Genomic DNA, 19,712 nt, shown 5'->3' with positions numbered 1-19,712 from the left:
TTTAAAAAAAAAAATAGAAAAATTCTATTATTATTATCGAAGATGTTGAATTCGAACAACATGGGGAAAAGTATTATTTCTGACTTTATCCGCTTATTCTGCATAAATTATTTAAATCTCCTATTTTCCACATAAGTTAATTTTTAGCGATATAACACATTTTTTCATGTTTCCTCTTTATTTATATAAATTTTTAAAAAAAACTGTATACTGATGGATAAAATGATGGTACAAAGGAGGAAAAAGAATAAATAATAAGCGCAATAATTGTAGAGTAAATTCTATCACAAATTCATAGACTTTAAATCATAGATAGAATTTTATCTTGTTAAAACGAACACTAAAAATTCCCATTCCTTAATTTCTGGAAGAGGCTTAAAATTAACTCATAAACATTAGTATACTTCAAAATTTCTGAACTTTTATGCAATCATTTTAAAGTATTTCCTATTATCTACATTGTAAAAAAGCTCAACTGGTCGGCTAAATTTTCATGCTGCTAATCATTAAGACATGTATGTCAAGACCCAGACCCGTACGACCCATATGTCAAAAATCTGAAAACTCACCATCGCGACAACAATCCCGAACAGCACGCAAGACCAAGCAAACTCGAACTTACTGGCACAAGGTCCTGAGTCGCAAACGAGGAGAGCGTCACATACACGTCGATGAGCAGAAGAGCACTAAGCTACGAATTGAAATCCACAGGGTGGCAGCACCGAATCAACTGCAGGATGTAGTTGAAACCAGGCAGACAGCTGCCACTTATCACTAAAATAAAGTTATGCTCATAAAGCTATCATAACCATAAAAATACAGGTCTGGCTTTAATATTTCTCTCGTAAAATAAGGCCACTGACCGTAAATGAACATTTTACTCATAAAAGCTATCTGCCGTTCAAGACTCAGTTGTCGAATAAAGGCGAAGTATTATAGAATTGCGCTCTGTCGATTAATGAGAAACCTGCTTTGTTCTCAGCCCATGGTCGACAATGAGGAGGAAATGCAAGTGAGATATATAATCTTTCGCATGGACTGAGATCGAACGCGGAACCTCTAGGACCAAGCTGTTGTGACACGTTTTGACAAGAGTTGTGTACACCATAAACCTGTCGAGATGGGAAGCTTTAAGACTTCTAAATCAATATGGTTAGTTTGAAACATAACTCATAAAAAATTTCTTTTTTGATAAGGTACAATTTGGTGTATTTTTTTAAAGTACAGTTTGGGTTATGAATTAGTTTTACTTTAAAAGATTTCGGTTAAATTGTGTCTTGAGTTATGAAATAGTTTTGTTCTAATCGCATATTTATTACATTATTTTTATTCATACTTAGAATGATATTTAATTGAATTTATAAACTTTCTAAATTGATGTTTTATTCTAAGTTTTTCTGGCTCTATGGGAACACCAAAAAGCATGGTAAATCTAACCGAAGCGCTTTAGTAATAACTTTTTCGTTGTAGGTTCTTGCTATATTTTGAAAAATTGTATTGATTCTCAAGCTGAAAAGAGTTTTTAAGCCATTCTTAGTATTTGCATAAATAAATCCCACACCCTCGCGATAAGAGATGGATATAGAAATCACAATTTCTCAGTACTTTTACAAGACTTTAATTAAACACTTGAAGCCATCATTTGAATTCTTTTACCAGTTTTTACATATGAGAAATTATAATGGAATTAGAAATGATTAACAATCATCTAACTCGTGTCAACCATTTAAATTAACCGCCAATTTAAATAAACGAGAGCAGTCTATTAACATTCTATTTAGCAAAAGGAATAGACATGGAAAGATTAAAATTAGCAAATAAATAATAAAAGGGAAATTTCTGAAAAATATTTAAGATTACTTAGTTATAATTTTCTATTGTTACAAAATGAATGGTAAAAAAAACATAATTTTGAAAACTAGAATTTCCGGTACTCCGTTACCATAGAGAACGGTACGATTGTCAAATGAATGGATTAAATACAACACATTTTGGTGTAATATTTGATTTCTTTTACAGGAAATATATTTACCACAAAGTATGGTAGTTTTCCCCGATTTTTTTTCTCTGTGTACACTAAATACTTATGAAAATACTTTACTTGTATAAAATGTACTTCAAGTTATTTAGTTTACAATTTAAAAAAAAAACATCCTCTTTCTCTAAAATCATTGGGTATTCATCAAAATCAGTGGCATGTACCAAACTCTCTAGCGAATTCCTGTGACAAGAAAAAGGAAATTGTTCTTAGGAATTTCTTAAGTCTCTGTCTTCATTTTCAAATTTTTCAAAAAAATTTTTAAACAGTGTATCACTTTTTGAAAGACTTCTTGAATACGTTAGTTCATTTATTTTTAATACAATAAATGTTTTGATTTCATTTTATTTTCTAAAACATTATGAATAAACTCAGATTTATTTATTTATTCTTAGTCTTGTTAGAGAAATAAAATGTAACTTAAGATTAATGATTATCTAAATAGCGAAATCTAAATACCTCATATTTTGGAAAATATAACACATATTTATTTTATTTAAACATCATTAATAATTCTCTATACATTTTTTTTAAAATTTTGCTTCACAAAATTAGCAGTGCAAAAGTCCCGTTAAAACAAATAAAAACAGATTAAGTTCTGACTATATTAACAAGTAAAAGACTTTACGCTATATTGGATTGAATTGATATGATACAATGAATGATTTTATGCTAAATTAATCTATTGAACTAATATTTTTTTTTAAAAATTGAACCAAGTCATCTGCATAAACTAAAAATTTTTATTTTAATAATAAGAAAAAGTAAATATTTTTGTATTTGAAAAAAAAGTACTTTTTTTGTTGCTTACCGAATTTGAAACATTTTCATATAAATCAATGAAAGTAAAAAATATCTATGAGAAAATGTATAAGAAATATCTAATTAAATGCATTTTCACTAATATTAAAAGAAAATGATTTGTTTTTGATATAATTTTATAAATAAGAAATATTACTTATTATAAATAAAACTATAATTAATATAGATTTAAAAACGGGTGCTATTGTACAGGTGATAATGTACAGGTTAATGATGCAAAACTATGTGATTAATATTTAAACATAGTACATAATTTAAGTATAAAGCCAAGCAATTTCAAGAGCTCAATTAAGCGATATATATAGTTAAAAATATAATTCTTAGATAGAAAATGGTATATGCAAAGGAAATATATTGTAGTTTGATACACACATCACAATTAATTCAAAGATCAAATCTGATTTTTAGCATAAAGTATTCAATACAACTAGCATAATGTACACATCCGTTCCTCAATTAATAGTTTTTATTATTGAAAATCTCCTTATCACCGACATTAAAAAAAAAGATATGATTCTCCGCTAACTTGTATAAAGTTACCGTTTTTCAAATTATAGATTTTCTCTATCAGTAAGTCTGCATGGAATAAAGCTCAGCTGATGACATTGACTGACGACTGATTCTCAAAGAAATGTGATAAAAGTCATAAAATATTTATAAATTGGAAGAATTGAAGAGTTTCTTGGATTTATTTTTCATGCGAAAAAAAAAATAATTTTGACTAAAGAAAAAATATTTATATTGAAACAGTAAAAATGTGCAACAAAGCATAGGAATAAATATTTTATTTTTGAGTAATAAATTTGAAAATAAAATGAACTGTCAATTATATTTTCAATAATACTAATATTTTTAATACTCAAATTACTTAAAGAAGATACCAGGTTGAGGATAACATTTTCTTTATTATTTCTATGAAATTTTCAAAGTTAAGTTTTCATAATACATTATGAATAGCATTGATAAAAGTTATATATTATAAAAAAAAGTATACCATAAAGTAAATGCATTTTTAAAAAAATGCATTTTATTAAAACTAGAGAATAGTAGGAAAATGTTACCAAAAATGTCAGTATGCTTCCAATGCTTACAAAAGCAATTTGAACATTAGAGCATTTGATGCAAAATGGAAAAAGCTCCAATTCAAGTTTTTTTCACTTCCTTCTTTAAGAATAATTGAAACTTTTTTTTTTCTGTTGTTAAAATTGTGTTAACAAAAACTTTTTTGAAACGTTGAAAGTCATTATTTAAAATCATGTCGATGTTAGTTAGTTTGATTAGAGAGTTATCATAATATTTAATTATTGATTGTGAATATTTAATTGAACAATATATAGCATCAAATGTTAAAAAAGTAAATGTATATCAACTATGTTATATGCAAACCCAATGTGTAGGGTAATATTTATTTTACTTTTCAGCAAAACAAAAAATGCAAATTTGTTTCATATTATTCACGAATATAACATTGTAAAACTCAACATCTTTTTTTTTAAAAAAAAAAAACTTTTTTGATGTATTGGCAAAGAGTATTTCGGAATATTTTCCTAAAATACAAATATCATGAAAAAATGTGATAAGCAAAAAATATGTCAACCTTGTTATATACAAAATGTGTATCCCAACTTTCATTTTACTTTCTACAAAACAAAAACTTTAAATTTATTTTACATCATTTACAAAGAAAACATTTTAAACGTCAATATTTTAAAAAAAAGCTTTTTTGATAAATGAAGCAAGAGAAATTCGAAATGTATTCCTGAAATACAAATGCCATACAAATACCATGAAAAAGGTGACAAGCAAAAAATGTATCTAAAAATAAATAAAAAAAATGTCGGCCATTTATTTTATTGTTTTATTTTGTGATATTTTTCTTTTTGATTACCTTTTTGCATAAAAAAAGTTTGACTGGTGATATTTGTTTGTATTTTTACTCTATGCTCACCTTTAAAAAAAATTAAAAAAATTAACTCACTTAAAATTTATTTAAAAATTTTAAAATACGTGAAGCAAAGTACTATCACACATTGAATACTTTTTCTGAAACTGAAATGAAAAAAATATTGCAGATTATATGGAGAAAAAAAAAAGGAGTTGGCAAATTTGTAATGTAGTGGAAATAACCAGTTTGTTATGAACAAAGGTGTGAATTGAGGTCACAAACAATAAGAATTATAATTTTTCTCTTTTAAGCTACCTAATTTATTAAGTGAACTTAGTCTTACGGTATATTTAAAAATAATCAGGTAGTTAAGAAGATTATTACTTAGCTAAAGACCGAAAATTTTTTTTTTCATTGGAATTTTATTTCCCAAAACATTGTTACTCCTCCTCTATCTCCATATTAAAAATACCTTACCACATCTACAAATGTGATAAGCAGAAAGTATTTAAAAACAAACTAAAGCTGAATCCATCATGACGTAATTGGTTTTCTCAACATAACAAAATATTGCTGCTGTTTTTACGAAAATTTTCGCCAAACATGCTTCGCAGTCTCATAGCTTAAAAACTATTGGATGAAACAATATGAAATTACATATATTTTTTTAGAGAATTAGTTATGGAATATTCTGATTTCTAAATGTTATTGATGCGATTAATAGTTTTCGAGTTATTTATAGTAAAGATTACAGATTCAGTTAAACAGAACTTCAATGCTTACAGAGAAAAAAAGATGGTCAAAACTATCAGAATATAGTAAAATTTACCAGTTTTTGGAACTAGGGGAACCCCAAAATCTCGTTAACTTTTATCGATACGCTTTGGCAATCATTTTTTATAAAAGTAACAATAAAATTTTTTTTTAACCGTATAAATATTATTTTTAATATATAAATACTTTTTACCATATTTTTGGTGGTAAATAAGGTAAAATTTGGTAAACTTTCGTAATCTTATCATGATACTTTAGAGCATGGCATAGAAGCCATTTATTCGGTTGCATTTACTTTTCAGTTTTTAATTATTACTGAATGAATGGTAATGTGTCGTGGTGCCACCCGTTAGAGGAGTAACGTAAGTCAATAAGTTAGACTTAAATTGATGATACTGATTTTTTTCCTTTCTTTAAAGAAATTAAACGAAAATACGCAGTTGAAAATAAATTGAAGTATGAAAGTTATTACTTCGAAGCTTTAATGCAGTTTTACTGTGGTTAATTCTTAGCTCTGAGAAAGATCCACGTCTATAATTTTAAAAACCGGAATTTTCGGTAAACTGTTTCCATACAAATGGAAAAAGTACCAACTGAATGATTTAAGTAATTACGTTTTACGTTTTAAGTAATTACAGTAATCACGTTTTTGTTTCCTTTTTTACCAGAAAACGTCATTACCAAACAGAACGGTAGTTTTACCAGAATTCTTTCTTCATGCGTATTTTGGTTAAACAAAAACTATTAGCAGGGGAATTTTGATACTTTTTTTCAGCTACATACTCGAGTATTAAAAAATTAGTAGGACGTCTCACTTTTTTTTAATTTAAAATTAGATTTAGAGTAATTAACAGCAGTAGCGCCTTTGGGGTCATTTTGATCATTTTTGCATTATCTTATGCTGTTTTTGAAGATACAAGTGAGCTTCGAAGCTAATATTTGTTTACTTTTCCTAAATTGCTAAGTACATTGTATCCAACTTTCATGCGTTTATGTTGATTGTTAAAACAAATAATCACAGAAACACCTAATACAGCTTAGTTATTTTGTTCAAACTTTGTGAAGCTGACTTGCAGAACAAAAATTAGGATCCATTGTGCTAAAAAATGTCACACAGTATATGATATTATTATATGGTATTATAAAATTATATGCTATCTAAGATTCGATGTTCGAAGTAGCTTAGTCAAACTTTTATTGAATAATAAATCCGCGATTGCACCTGGAAGAAACCACGTACATCTTGATCATAAACAGTTATTTTTTTTATGATACTGAAAAAGAAAAAACTGTTGGTATTTACTGTTTGTAAATCAAAATCAAAATTTATAGATTGATAAACAAGCCACATAACTTTAGCTTCAAGTTTTTGTTTTCAACTAACATTAAATTAAAAGAAAATATTTTTCAAAAAATAATCTTTATTTGGGCAATTTGAAAAAATGACACGACTGAATTACAAATCTGGGAAAATATTGTGCTCTAAGTATGGAACCACACCTAAACTAACAAAGCAGAACTAAGGATTATTTTTTAATCTCAGTAAAACTTGCAGTTGAATTTTTGTTAAAAGAAAGGTCAACATAATTGGGATTGTGTATCTGGAAAAAAAATCCTTATATTCCGATAGTCATTTCTTCATCAAGATATTCATCTTGCCTACCGAACTGTGTAGCGGTGAGGGAACTGACCTTACATCAGAAAGGTTCTGGGTGCAAATCCCAGTTAAGGCATAGATTTTCTTTCATTCTCTGTATTATATGTCCTTACTGTGGGAGCAACGTTGGCCCACATAATATGGTGCTTCTGAAGGAGTGGAAAACAAATATGCTCTTATACGCCTGAATTGACGAATGTCAACCAGGGTGGGCTTTGGAAAAATATTCATCTTTTATGCCGCAAATTTAGAAAAAACACTCAATGTTGTAGGTGCAAAATAAAAAGAATGTCTAATTCTAAATAGTATGCATGTGAATGCGTTTGCAGACGACAGCATCGAGTAGAAGCCAATTACTGAGCTCTAACGAAATGACAGATATGATGTTAAGGAATTATTCTACACTATATGAAACTTGCAAATGACGACCCGATTTTACTTTACAACGTTTGTGATGTGATATTGTTACCTTCAATGCTTGAATAGTTTTCAGGACATCTTTCGTCACCCCCTAATCCCGCATTGCGAGTTCATTCCTGTGCTTCAAGAGCTACGAATTAGTGTTTTGTGCATCTGATAGTCCCTAATTCATAAATTTCAGTCTATGAAATAAGAGAATTATGCCTTTAACTATCACAAAGAACAGAATTAAACTTCTGATGACTAAGAGATATGCTAAAATTCATTTTGTCGATGCTTTGCTGTCACTTTCACGTCACGCGGATATACTGTAGCACAACAGCACTAATGTCTAACTAATGATAGATCTTGTGCACTAATACATATTGTTTATATTCGTATCTTTCGTTTATTTTCGTATGACTTGCGATCATGTGAAAAAAATAATCTGCAATGCAATATTACAATATACATTCTTATATCGTCATTAAGTTAATAAAAAATATCCCCAAAATATTTTAATCTCCAAAAACCCTTATATATGGTATTTTTAACAATATTCATCAAGTAAAAAAAAAATCATTTACTATGGGATAACGCTAATTTCCTATGAGGGTCTAATTGACCCCGAATGGTAGTTTCAGGTCCAAAATCCGGGTTTTCTAGTGCTTAACTGTAAAGTTGCGTTTTCACGTAGCTGTATAGCAAACCACTTCAATATCTGAGCCGTGAGGTGAACCGTGTAGACATTTAAAAGTGTGTAATTTTATATGGCAAAATACAAGATTTGTGCAAAATCGGTCAAATAGTTTTTGGGAAATCGAATTTCAGAAAAGCCGTGAACTCTCAAAGTATAAGATGTAGCCGCTGTCTGGGAAATTTGGTCTCAGTAGTTTGAGCAAGAGAGTGGATCAAAGTGAATTTTACTCTTTGAGTATTTGCCATATTGAGAAATCTTCATGAGTATTAAAAAATGTTAGCACACAATTATAATATTCATTTATCCAATGTTAACTCCATGCAAAAAACAGTTTTTAATATAGATTTATTATATATTAATAATTTTTGTTTAATAATAGTCGAAAGAATTTTGGATTATAAGATATGCAAATTTCACGTTCTTTTAAATGATATGATTCTATATGATTGAATAAAGTTAGAAGGAAATCAGTCGAATAGTTTCTGAAATATCGAATTTAAAAATACACGTATTTTGAAAATTCGATTTCTTTTGATCAATTCGCCCGACTTCTAACGGATTTTTCATTTCTTTCCATTGGAAATTACATTTTTTAAAATGATATAAAAAATTTTGTACTTTATCTTAATATTCAAAATTTTTGAGCATTGTACATCACTCTTCTGTAGTGTCTACCGCTCCTCTACGAATCTATCCCATGTTAGTAACAATTAAAACTACATGGGATGGGGGAATTCTATTATATCCGGTATTATTTGTTTTCCCAACTTACCTGATTTTGAATTTTTAATAAAGTGCATACGGTGTTCCTTCTAGACCAATCCTATTATTTCCTTATAAATTTTTTAGAGTTTGTAAGCAGCAAGTAGCATATCTCTCCTAAATGCAACATTTCATCAAGAATCTTCCTAATATTTGGGTTATGCATCTTCCTAATATTTGATTGATGATTTGTAATAAAGCGAAACTATTGAACAAATGATTAATTTTTCGATAAAAATTTTCTTTATTTTTAATAGAGGGAAAACGAAACCTTTCTTTCATATCTCTCTGTGATTATATACAAAGCAATAATATTATTTAAATAATAACTCTAAGAAACATAGAGCAACTACAGAAGTATACTAAACCAAAACCTTCAATATCGAAGTTAACCAAGCAAATAAATAATGCTTGAATAATTTTTGAACAGCATTCTTAGATTTGCTTATTCATCGGTGAAGATGAGAAAAATGTGTCAGTTTTAAGAGAATTAAATGAACCTGTAACATTTCCTGTTCCTGTCATTTCTGATTTTATATAATTCAATTAGTTTTTCTTCTTCCGTTGCATTCATTTTTATTGCAACACTTTTCAAAATAATCGATTTCTTTCAATGAAAAAGGCAAAATATCATGTTTTGTTCGACTTAAACTAATTATTTTATTCAGGGTATTTGGTTTTAATAATAACGCACCCTCAATTTCTTAAATTTTCTCACCAAACATTATAAACTTGTATTTAAGAGATTATATACAATGATGCATAATAGAAGTAGGGAACAAAAAATACATTAAATATTATACTACATGGAATAAGTGTTTTTCGCGACTGATAAATTTTTGCATGGAATTTTCCTTTTAGCTAACATATTAAATAATATAAGAACCTTCTCAAAACTTCACTAATTAAGGTGTTAGTTAATGACAACCCTTATTATACAGTTTTGAATGGACGAAAATGAAGTGCAAATATGATAATAGTTGGTTACAAATAAATATTTTTTTAGCGAGATGTAAGCAAAATGTTAAAGATATCCTTCGAAATACTTGTACACTGAAAGAAACGGATTCTCAAAATTCACTAAACTTCATTTGTTTTGACGAAACCGTTTCCTGGTTTATACTCCGAGCAAACTTTTTGTCAAACTGGCGGAATAACTATCATCACTCTTTCGAGGAAACGAATTTCGTCAATAGAAACAAGAAATATTTTTTCGTTCTATTCTTTCTCCCCCCCCCCNCATAATCCCCCCCCCAATTTTTTATTTTTTTTCGTTGTGCCTAATGTATCTAACTTTTCTATGAATCACTTTATCGTGCTCACCATATAGCTGGGACAATGACACCGCAAAAAATTTCCCCCTTACCCAAAGCAGGATTCGAATCCGTGATCTTCTTGGTATGAGGCCAATTCCTAAGCAACCATACAAAACTGACGACTTCTTTTGTCACTTTATTTTCGATCGTTTAGTCTTCATCCTAGTTTCTTCATGCTAGTTGAAAATCCCCCACAATGCACTACAATGAAGGTTCAATTAGGTTTCGAGGAAACATTTTCGTCATGTATATTTTCCTAATATTTTGTCCGTTTTTTTTCTTCATAAATCCGTGATTTCATGACGAAGTATCTCACAAAATTAACGAAAATAGCTCGCGGATTGTTGAATTATCAAAAGAGAAAGATTTGTTTTTGAGGGTGTATTAAGGGAAAGAAAAAAAAACATCAAAACTAGTTTGTAGTAGTAGTACTTAAGATATGTCGTACTAGTGCTGTCCAATGAGCCAATGGTGATCATCTGGAAACATCCCCGAGGATGTTCCAAAGAAGATCATCACAATTTTGATCATCTGCAAAGCATATTACTTCCTCGCCAAGCACTTTACGGTAGAACAGTTTGACGAGGACCGATATCATCCGTCTCTTAGAAAGCTGATCAAAATGGCCATCTGCCAATTCACTGACTGTTGCCACTGGTGCTTGATTTCTGTGATCCATTGGGAACCGTGCCTTAACGATGAAACTACTGCTGGACCAAAAATAATTTGAATGCCTGATTTAAACTGGTTCCGGTGAAGATACTTCTATTTATACTCCTTTAAACACTTCTTTGTTTCCCCTGACAAGCAAACAGATGTTCCTGTTTTTAGTACCGTTTAATCAGTTTCAATTTTTTAGATTTCGTAAAAAGGTTTCATTCCTATTCTCAAATATTGGTTTCTAAAACATAATATGCATACATTTTTGCCTTTTCTGACGAGAATTCTAAAAACTCACATTAAAATCATTCAATCCGGAACACTCTGTTTGAATTCAGTTTTGTCCCAGGAAGAATAAATGGATCAGCCTGTAACTATTTAAAAATTTGAAAATCGCACTACGAAATTGATACATTTTGGTCGACATTTACCATTATTCTCAATTTAATATCCCTGACACTGTTCGCTTATAAGGCTATGCATGGACCAGCAGACATATTTATTTTTAATCTGTCGAGATTAGTAAAAACTTTTCCAATTTTAAAGATTTAACAGTATGATAATAATGGTAAACAATAACCAAAAATATGATATAATAGTTACAACTGCTTTGAAGATCAACGATAAAAAATACCGTTTTGAATGAAAAGCAAAGCGGGGTCAATCAATCATAGTTGATGACTGTTGCTCCATTATCTTGAAATGGTGGAAAGGAAATGATGAAAGTTTAACAAAAGCACTTTCTGACCATGTCTTTGCAATGAATATAGAAGTTTACTAAACAAAGATGGAAAAAAGAATTTGTACAATGGTGTATAAAAATATTAAAAAGGAAAACAAAATAAACAAGAAAACCGATAATGTTCCAACACGCGATTGTTTTGGAGAGTTTCTATTTTTTTCAATAAAAAAACACAGGTCGAATTCTTTTTTTTAATCTAGAATTAGAGTTTCCTCCCCTTCGCTCACACCTACCGACTCCAGAGAATGGTTACATTGTTTTCCTTATTTTTTTCTTAAAGTTCAATAATAAAGAAAATATTATTTTAAGAAGAAATACATAATTATTGCAATTTTATGTAAGAAAATTTTGTTAACATGTTAATTGTAACGAAATGAACAATAAAAATAACAAACTGAATTTCAAAAATGGACAACTGTACTTGAAAAAGAAATTGAAATTCAGGAATACAGAAGTTGCGACAAATTAAGAAGTAATGAGGGTGAAGCAATTTAACATTATGTAACGATGACCGTTTTTCATATAACAGTTCAAATTGGAAACGGTTTTAATCCCTCCCGAAACATTTATATTTTTAAAATTTCAGATATAATAAATTAATATTTTCATCTGTCATCTAATCTCTCACTCTCTTATCTTTTATTAATTCCATCCATTATTTCTTTGTTAATTTTGATATTAAAACAAGCACGAGCTTATAAAATGAAGATCCTGCTTTAGATAAACAAATTTCACAACAGCGATGAATAAATAGTCGATATCTAAAGCAAAAAAGCAAACTTTCAGAAAAACAGTGCTGAAATAAACAATAACTTTCGAACTAGTAGAAATTTTGAAAAAATTCGCATCAAGCTCATAAACAAAAGACTGTTTTTGCATGAGAAATTTCAACTCTTCTTGTAATTGCATTTCTGAAGCTTTCAGAGTGGTTCCCGTGAAATTTTTTGCTTCAAGTTTAAAATAAGAATCCTTTTTATAATTATCGATTGATAATTTTTTTATTCTATCGTATTGATAATACATTTTTCCAGTAGAACTTCCTGCAAACGCCTTCGTAATTTCATGTTTTTTTTAAAGAAAAATGCAAAGTAACGTTAAACACCGAAAACAGTGGTGACAGTTAGGATCTTTTTTCATAGATTGATAAAAATAGCTTAAAATTCCCTCCCTATTTTCATTAAAAATACGAAATCAAATGATTTGACTTTGCATGGTCTCTCTGGGATAGCAACTGCACAACGCTATTATAAATCATTTTATCGTTCAAATTTACAGCAACTTTAATAAAATGAATCATTTTGGTGGTTAAATGAATTATGTTATCATATCGTTCAAACCTAATTCCACTGTAATATGTTTTATTCGAACGGAAACGTGTTTCATTATAAGAGCTTATTTGTGTCGTAGAAAAAGCAAATGACATTATGTATAAAGTAGTACCTATATTAAGTTTCGAGACTACACAAATTTTTCGCGAGAGCAGTAAACAAAACGTACAACGTACGAACTTTCCTACGTTAACCCAGTGAAAGGAGTGTTAATTATTGCTGCACTGTTAAAAATTCTGAAGCAAATTGCGAAAAAAATTACTGGCATCCATGAAATCAATTTTACCGTAAAAATTTATACCATAGTTTTTACTTTAATGTCTACTGTAAAATCACTGAATCACTGTAACTAACTTAATTATGATAAATTAATTACTGTAAAATCACTGAACAACTATAACTAATAAATAAGACTGTAAAAATTATGGTATATCAGTTTTTTGTTACGCAAAACTTCACGGTAAAAAAAATACTTGCACCCTGAGTGACGGTGCTTTTGCCGAAATTTATTTCAGAATTCCGAAATTTATTATTTTTCCGAAATTTATTCATTCCGAAATTTATTATTTTTAACAGTCAATAAAATTTACAAGTTTCTGAAATATAACAACAAATTGGCAGTTCATGATCAAAGCTTTGAGAAATCAAACAAAACAAAACGTTTATTTTTATTAAATTTTTGCTTTGTTTCTTTTATTTTGTTAAGGATTATTTTTTAGCTATGTTTAGAAAAAAGGAAAGAATGTTAACTAATATTCAAAATGAAGCGAAACTAATAAATTCTTCAGCTTTTCATGGTAAGCGCAATCTCTATTTTGAAATGAGCATTCCATCTTCTATAAATCTTGATTACGAACTTGTAAATTTTCCTGTTACATTAGAGAAATGAAATTTATCTGGGGTATTGTAGTAGGAGTCCTCAAGCTTTCCTACTGGTGTGCAACTTTCAAATAATATTGCTTCAATAATTCGTTTTTTGCTTGGGTTTCATTTGACTTCTGTATCTTATAATTGATTTTAGTTATAGATTCATTAGTTATATTCGGTGTACAGGTATATTATAAACTGAAGTTTATCCTATGAAGCGAAATTTCAATCTCTCATTCAAATGAATTTCTTCTTTTACTTATAGGTTTTTAAATTCTATATTTATGCAATGATCTCACAATAGTTATGTTTTATGGACCAAGTTTTAAATAAATTATTTGTAAGTAACATTTTACTTTAAATATAGTTGATATCGTAAATTCGCTTAATAATGTAGCAACTTTTTTCCAGTGCCACTCACATCATCAAGCTTAAATAATCAAGATTGTAAATTTTCACTTATCGCTTTTGAATTTATTGGTATTTAGCAAATGTATTATCATCCACCAAAATAATGACCTGCGATATAAAAATTCAAGTAAATAAAATGTAAAAAAGATTGAAATGTACGGTTTTTGAATTGTTTTAAGAAACTAAAAGCGTTGTCAAGACAATTTAAATTTGGTGATGAAGTTGGAAAGCAGATGAAGCTAATGACTATAAAAATTGAAGTTTTTTTCTCGGTTAACTTAGTAAATAATTTAGAAGTATTGAACAGTGATAGACAAAGTTTATTTAAGAAAAACGCAACAAACCATACGTTTTCATCTTCTTCGGTTTTCTTTAAATATTTTTCAAAACCATTAGTCTTTTTTTTAATGAATACATTTGAAAAAATACTTTTTTCGTGCAATCTAACATAATATTAGGTTTAAAAAATTATTCCCTAAATAAAAGATAAGGTGTTTGAGATTGTTTTTGCGGTTGGAAGATGTAAAAAATATATCTGAAGTCGAAAATGAGATTTTGTTTTTCACCAAAAACAACCTTTTTGAGAAACCTCAATTTCAACCTCACAAAATCAATCTAATATATATCTCGGAAATAGTATCAAATATGCGCATTTGCTTGACAAGTACCTATATTTGAGATGGGAAGTGTAGAAAAAATAATATGTTCAGCTCAAAAACAACCTCCCTATAGCTGGTTGTTCTAAAGTAGATTTCCATCAACTTCAGTACAACCTCAAATGCGAATAAAACAATTGCATACACCTTGATTATACACCTTGGGAGATTGATCGTTTAAGGTTGTTTTTGAAATCAACTTCGAATAAACCTGAAATCAACCTTGATACCTCAAAATAACCTCACATAAACCCCAAGAATACCTTAAATTTTTGTAAGGGCAGCTTGCCCCAAATCCCACTATTTTACTAATTCTCAGCCTTTTACTAAATAACAATATTTCAGTTTGCAATATTTAATATTACTGTGCTAATATCAATCAACAATTGAAATTTGAGCATTAGTGATCAAATCAAAGTATCACATAGGTAATAATTTCGTAAGACATAGTTTGTTTTTTTTCCATTGAAACAAAGCTATTTCAAAGATGCTAAAAATCAAATATCCTCAAAATATGCTAAAATAAGTTTCCTGTAAATTAATTCATTCTTAACTCCATCACATAAAAGCAATATTTTGCTTTTTTGTTTTAATTTAAAGGGAATTTCATTTTCATTCGAAATATAAAGTAAATTGAAATTGAGGTAATATTGTAGGTTTTTGAATGTTTAATGTTTTCTTCAAAACCATATTTTCTAACTGAAAAACCGTCTATAAATTTAAAGCTCCGAATACATTTTACCTTCAAGAATATGAAAATAAAAGTGAAAAATATTACTTCCTTTTCCTAATATGCTTTTTAAAGAATTTAATACACGAATTTGCTTGATGAAAATCGTAAAGACGTAGGGCTATAAAAATTTCCTGAGAATACGAGATTGTTTTGCGTATTTTAAATTGCATTCCAAATATCTCTTACGCAATTTATTTCTGAGCTTTGCAATTTTTTAATAAAGGATCAATAGAAATGCGTTAAGGTAGTATATTAAACTACTATAAATATTGTACTGATTAAATAAAGTTTATTCTAAAACATAAGAATTACGTGCGATTACTGTTGACGAAAATTAATAAAATGGATGATCATTTGTAAGACAATTTACAAATTTTAAAATATTTTAAAAGAACGCTATTACTCTCTTTGACAGTTTGAAACTTGTTTAATCATAATATTGAGACAATTTTCTACCACTTTAAAATAAAAAAGTTTTATAAAATCTAATAACAAATATCTTTAAAAGTCTTTTAGCATCAGTCTATTTTTTAATTTGTACGGGAAAAAGATTCATTTTTGGACCTTTTTGAATTCGCAGTAAAATTGCGAGGCTTTATGGTTCCTGGTATATAGTTCCAAGTTATAATAACTATTTTTCTGGGATAATCGTCTAAACTGAAATTTTCAGATATTTTTATTTTTTTAAAGGTATACCTGTTTTAGAATAGTAATGCTAATTTTTTGAAATATAAATACACTGTTAAAAATTTTGGTCATTTGTTAAAAATAGTTGCCCCCATTTTCTGTGCATTCTAATTAATTAAAATTTATTATAGTTTATATAGACATATTTTATTTATTTTACCACTCTCCGTTTTATTTATTTATTTATTTGTTTGTTATTCTAATAACTTATATTTATATAAGCATTAGAATGGCTTCATTGCTAATAAAAAAATTAGTTTGAAAAAGGAACTTTTTTATTAATATATTCGCCCTATTTATTTCAAACAATCTTTATTTAGTCAATTTTATACACTTTTTGTACGATTACTTCAGTTTTGTATTCAAAAATATACTAAGTTTACCTCGGCTACAATAATCGTAGCAACTATAGACGGGTTTCTTTCGCAGTTATTATTTGGTATTACTAAATTATGTATTCGTAAATTTCATGTTTAAAGTTAACATACTTTGGGGAAAAGAAAATGTACCAAAATTAACTCAAGTACTTTGAAATATTCTTAAATTAATTCAAATCTGAGAAACTTAACCGCGTAATTTGCATTCCCTTTTCTAACTTCGGATAAAGGAAAAGTTTTCAGAACAATATACAGTTAGTTTATTTCAGTAGCTTGTTACACAAAGAAATGCTTGACTTGCTTTGTTTCGACATTCGAGCGAATCTTTCATATTCATCTAACGCAGTATTAAAGCCTATGAAGTGTTTCTATTGTAAACATAGTCTAATGATCTCTCAGTCAATCCTATTACTTTTTACTTTTAATTTATATTTCTATAGACGCAAAAAAAAATTGCAATGCAATTGAGGAACAAGTGCTTGTAATTTATTACTTAATTTTTCTACTTGCTTGAAAACGTATTTCATAAAAGTTATTTATCACATTTCTTAATTTATAATCCCTTCAAAAGTAGGAAAAGCCCTTAAAATTATATAATAATCTCAAAGACCCCAAATCCAAATCGCTTAATTCATAAACCCATGAGACTGATATCCGAATTCAAATTCTCCGACCTGATTTTAAATCATTCAAAATAAGTATTTAACGTAAATTTGTTTACAATTTCCTTATCAAGTTATTATTAATTATCAAGTTATTATTATTAATTATTCTGGAAGTTATTATTAATTATTTTAAAAACGTGGATGCTCCGCCCCCTGTTCACTCCAACTTTCGTGGTTTTAGTGAAACCACCAACAAAAAATAGAAAACATTAATTATTTAAACTTTTTCACTATAAGAAATTTCTTCTTAGCTACTAAATTCAAATCACAAAGACAAGTAAAATTCCTTTAAAAATCTACTTTACACTGACTCTCAATTTCGAAAGCTGAAAGTACAAGATTAGCAAGATATTTAAAAATCTCTGGAATGTGTTTAATCGATTTAATTAATATAAAATTTCAACTGCGGATAATGCAAATGATGTACTTGTCTGTTATGAATAAAAAAGTAATGAAGAAATCTGCCTTTAGGGGATGCTGTATAAGACAGAAACACATTTAATGCATTATATTTAATAAATGTTAGTAATAATATTTTGCCAAGGCAGATAGAGAGATAAGGACTTTGTATTAGATTCATACGAAGAAAATATTTTATGTTACACTAGAGTTCTTCTGGCTGAAGTAGAAAAATTCTACTAAATAAGTTATGCTCGTACAGAAGTGCAATTATCAGTCTTTTTATCCACATAATATTATCAACTGGTATGCACGGTAGCGTACATTATGTACCACTTTCTCCTTTTATGTACAAAAATATATATGCTGTATTGCCATCTGTTGGCTAATTAGAGTATTTTTTATCATTTGGGCGAATTGAATGCATTCTAGAGCCCTCTGAAGAGAGAAACTTTTTAGTTGCTCACCACGTACATCTTTATTGTCCCGAATAATGTTTTATCTTAAGCTTTAAGAATTGTTTAATGAAATAAAATATTATTTGTTTTTAATTAAAAAGTAAACTTAAAAATTAGCTGAAATACGTTTTTTTCTTTAATTCGGTTTAAAATAATTTGAAATGAACAATGCCTGTCAATAATTCCATTTTCTGCTGCCTTAGTGAAATACCGTACTAAATCATTAAGGATATTACAGTTGTTAAGAACAAATTAACAATATCACGATTACAGTATTAAATAATTTTTCTCTGTCACAGACAAATAATACAAAAATACAGAATACAGTACTTTTATTTCTGTACAGGATCATTAAAAAAGCAGCAGTTAAGAGTTTCAGTATCTCATATTAGTTCTGTTGAACATGAATATATTTATTAATATATACACCCACGCTTTATTTATTTGTCTAACAACGTTTATTACTTTCATCCTTTGTCCATTTACCGACTGGCCTGTGTAGGGGTCAGGGAACTGGCCTTGCAATAGGAAGGTTCTGAGTACGAATCCCGGACAAGGCATGGATGTTCTTTCCTTCCCTCTACTATCTGTCCTTACTGTGGGAGCAACTTCGGCCCACCTAATATAGTGTCCCAGAAAAAGCGGCAAACATATCTGCCCTTCAAATGCCTGTATGACGAAAAGTCATTCTTCAGGTGGGCATTGGGAAAAAAAATTCTTTGTCCAGTCATATCCATTTCATCCGCACGCGCGTGTCCAATAATATACCAATTTAACTAAATTCTATTAATAAATCAATTATTTAAAATCAGGCTTCCTCAGTCTTAAACATGAACACCATAAACATTTTTAAGGATCAGAACAAATTAGTTTCATTCACTAAATATACTGAAACAGTAAAATTATTCAAACACAAAAAAAGAAGTTTTAACCGACAAACTTACGAATTCCCTCCGTCATTAATCAAATTTATAATTCTTAAACTATACTTAATTTTGTAACACGCACTTTGGAAAACAAACTTAGCTGGTAATGTCTTTATTATTGATACAGTTCTAAAGTTGTTTTAAAACTATTTCTTTTATTCTAAAGGACTAATTCACGTGATATACATAGGTGAGGCATTAATTGATTAAAACTTGGTTGTTGGGTGGAAATTAACATTTTAAATGTGTTCTTTCGTTGAACGGTTTCCAAAAAGATAAAGTTCCATCTAATTTTAAGAATGTATCGTTTATCAAATTGCGAAAACTTAAAAGCTCATTTATTGGATTTTCAAAAATGATAAATTTGTCACTTTCAACGTCGGTAAAATGTTGGTAAAATAAATCTTGAAAGCCTTTTAGTCTGTAAACTATATTAGCGACAGTTTTTTA

The sequence above is a fragment of the Parasteatoda tepidariorum genome, chromosome 7, assembly GCF_043381705.1.
Source record: "Parasteatoda tepidariorum isolate YZ-2023 chromosome 7, CAS_Ptep_4.0, whole genome shotgun sequence".
Taxonomy (NCBI): domain Eukaryota; kingdom Metazoa; phylum Arthropoda; class Arachnida; order Araneae; family Theridiidae; genus Parasteatoda; species Parasteatoda tepidariorum.
The sequence above is the reverse complement of the archived record's forward strand: the minus strand, read 5'-3'. Positions refer to the sequence as shown.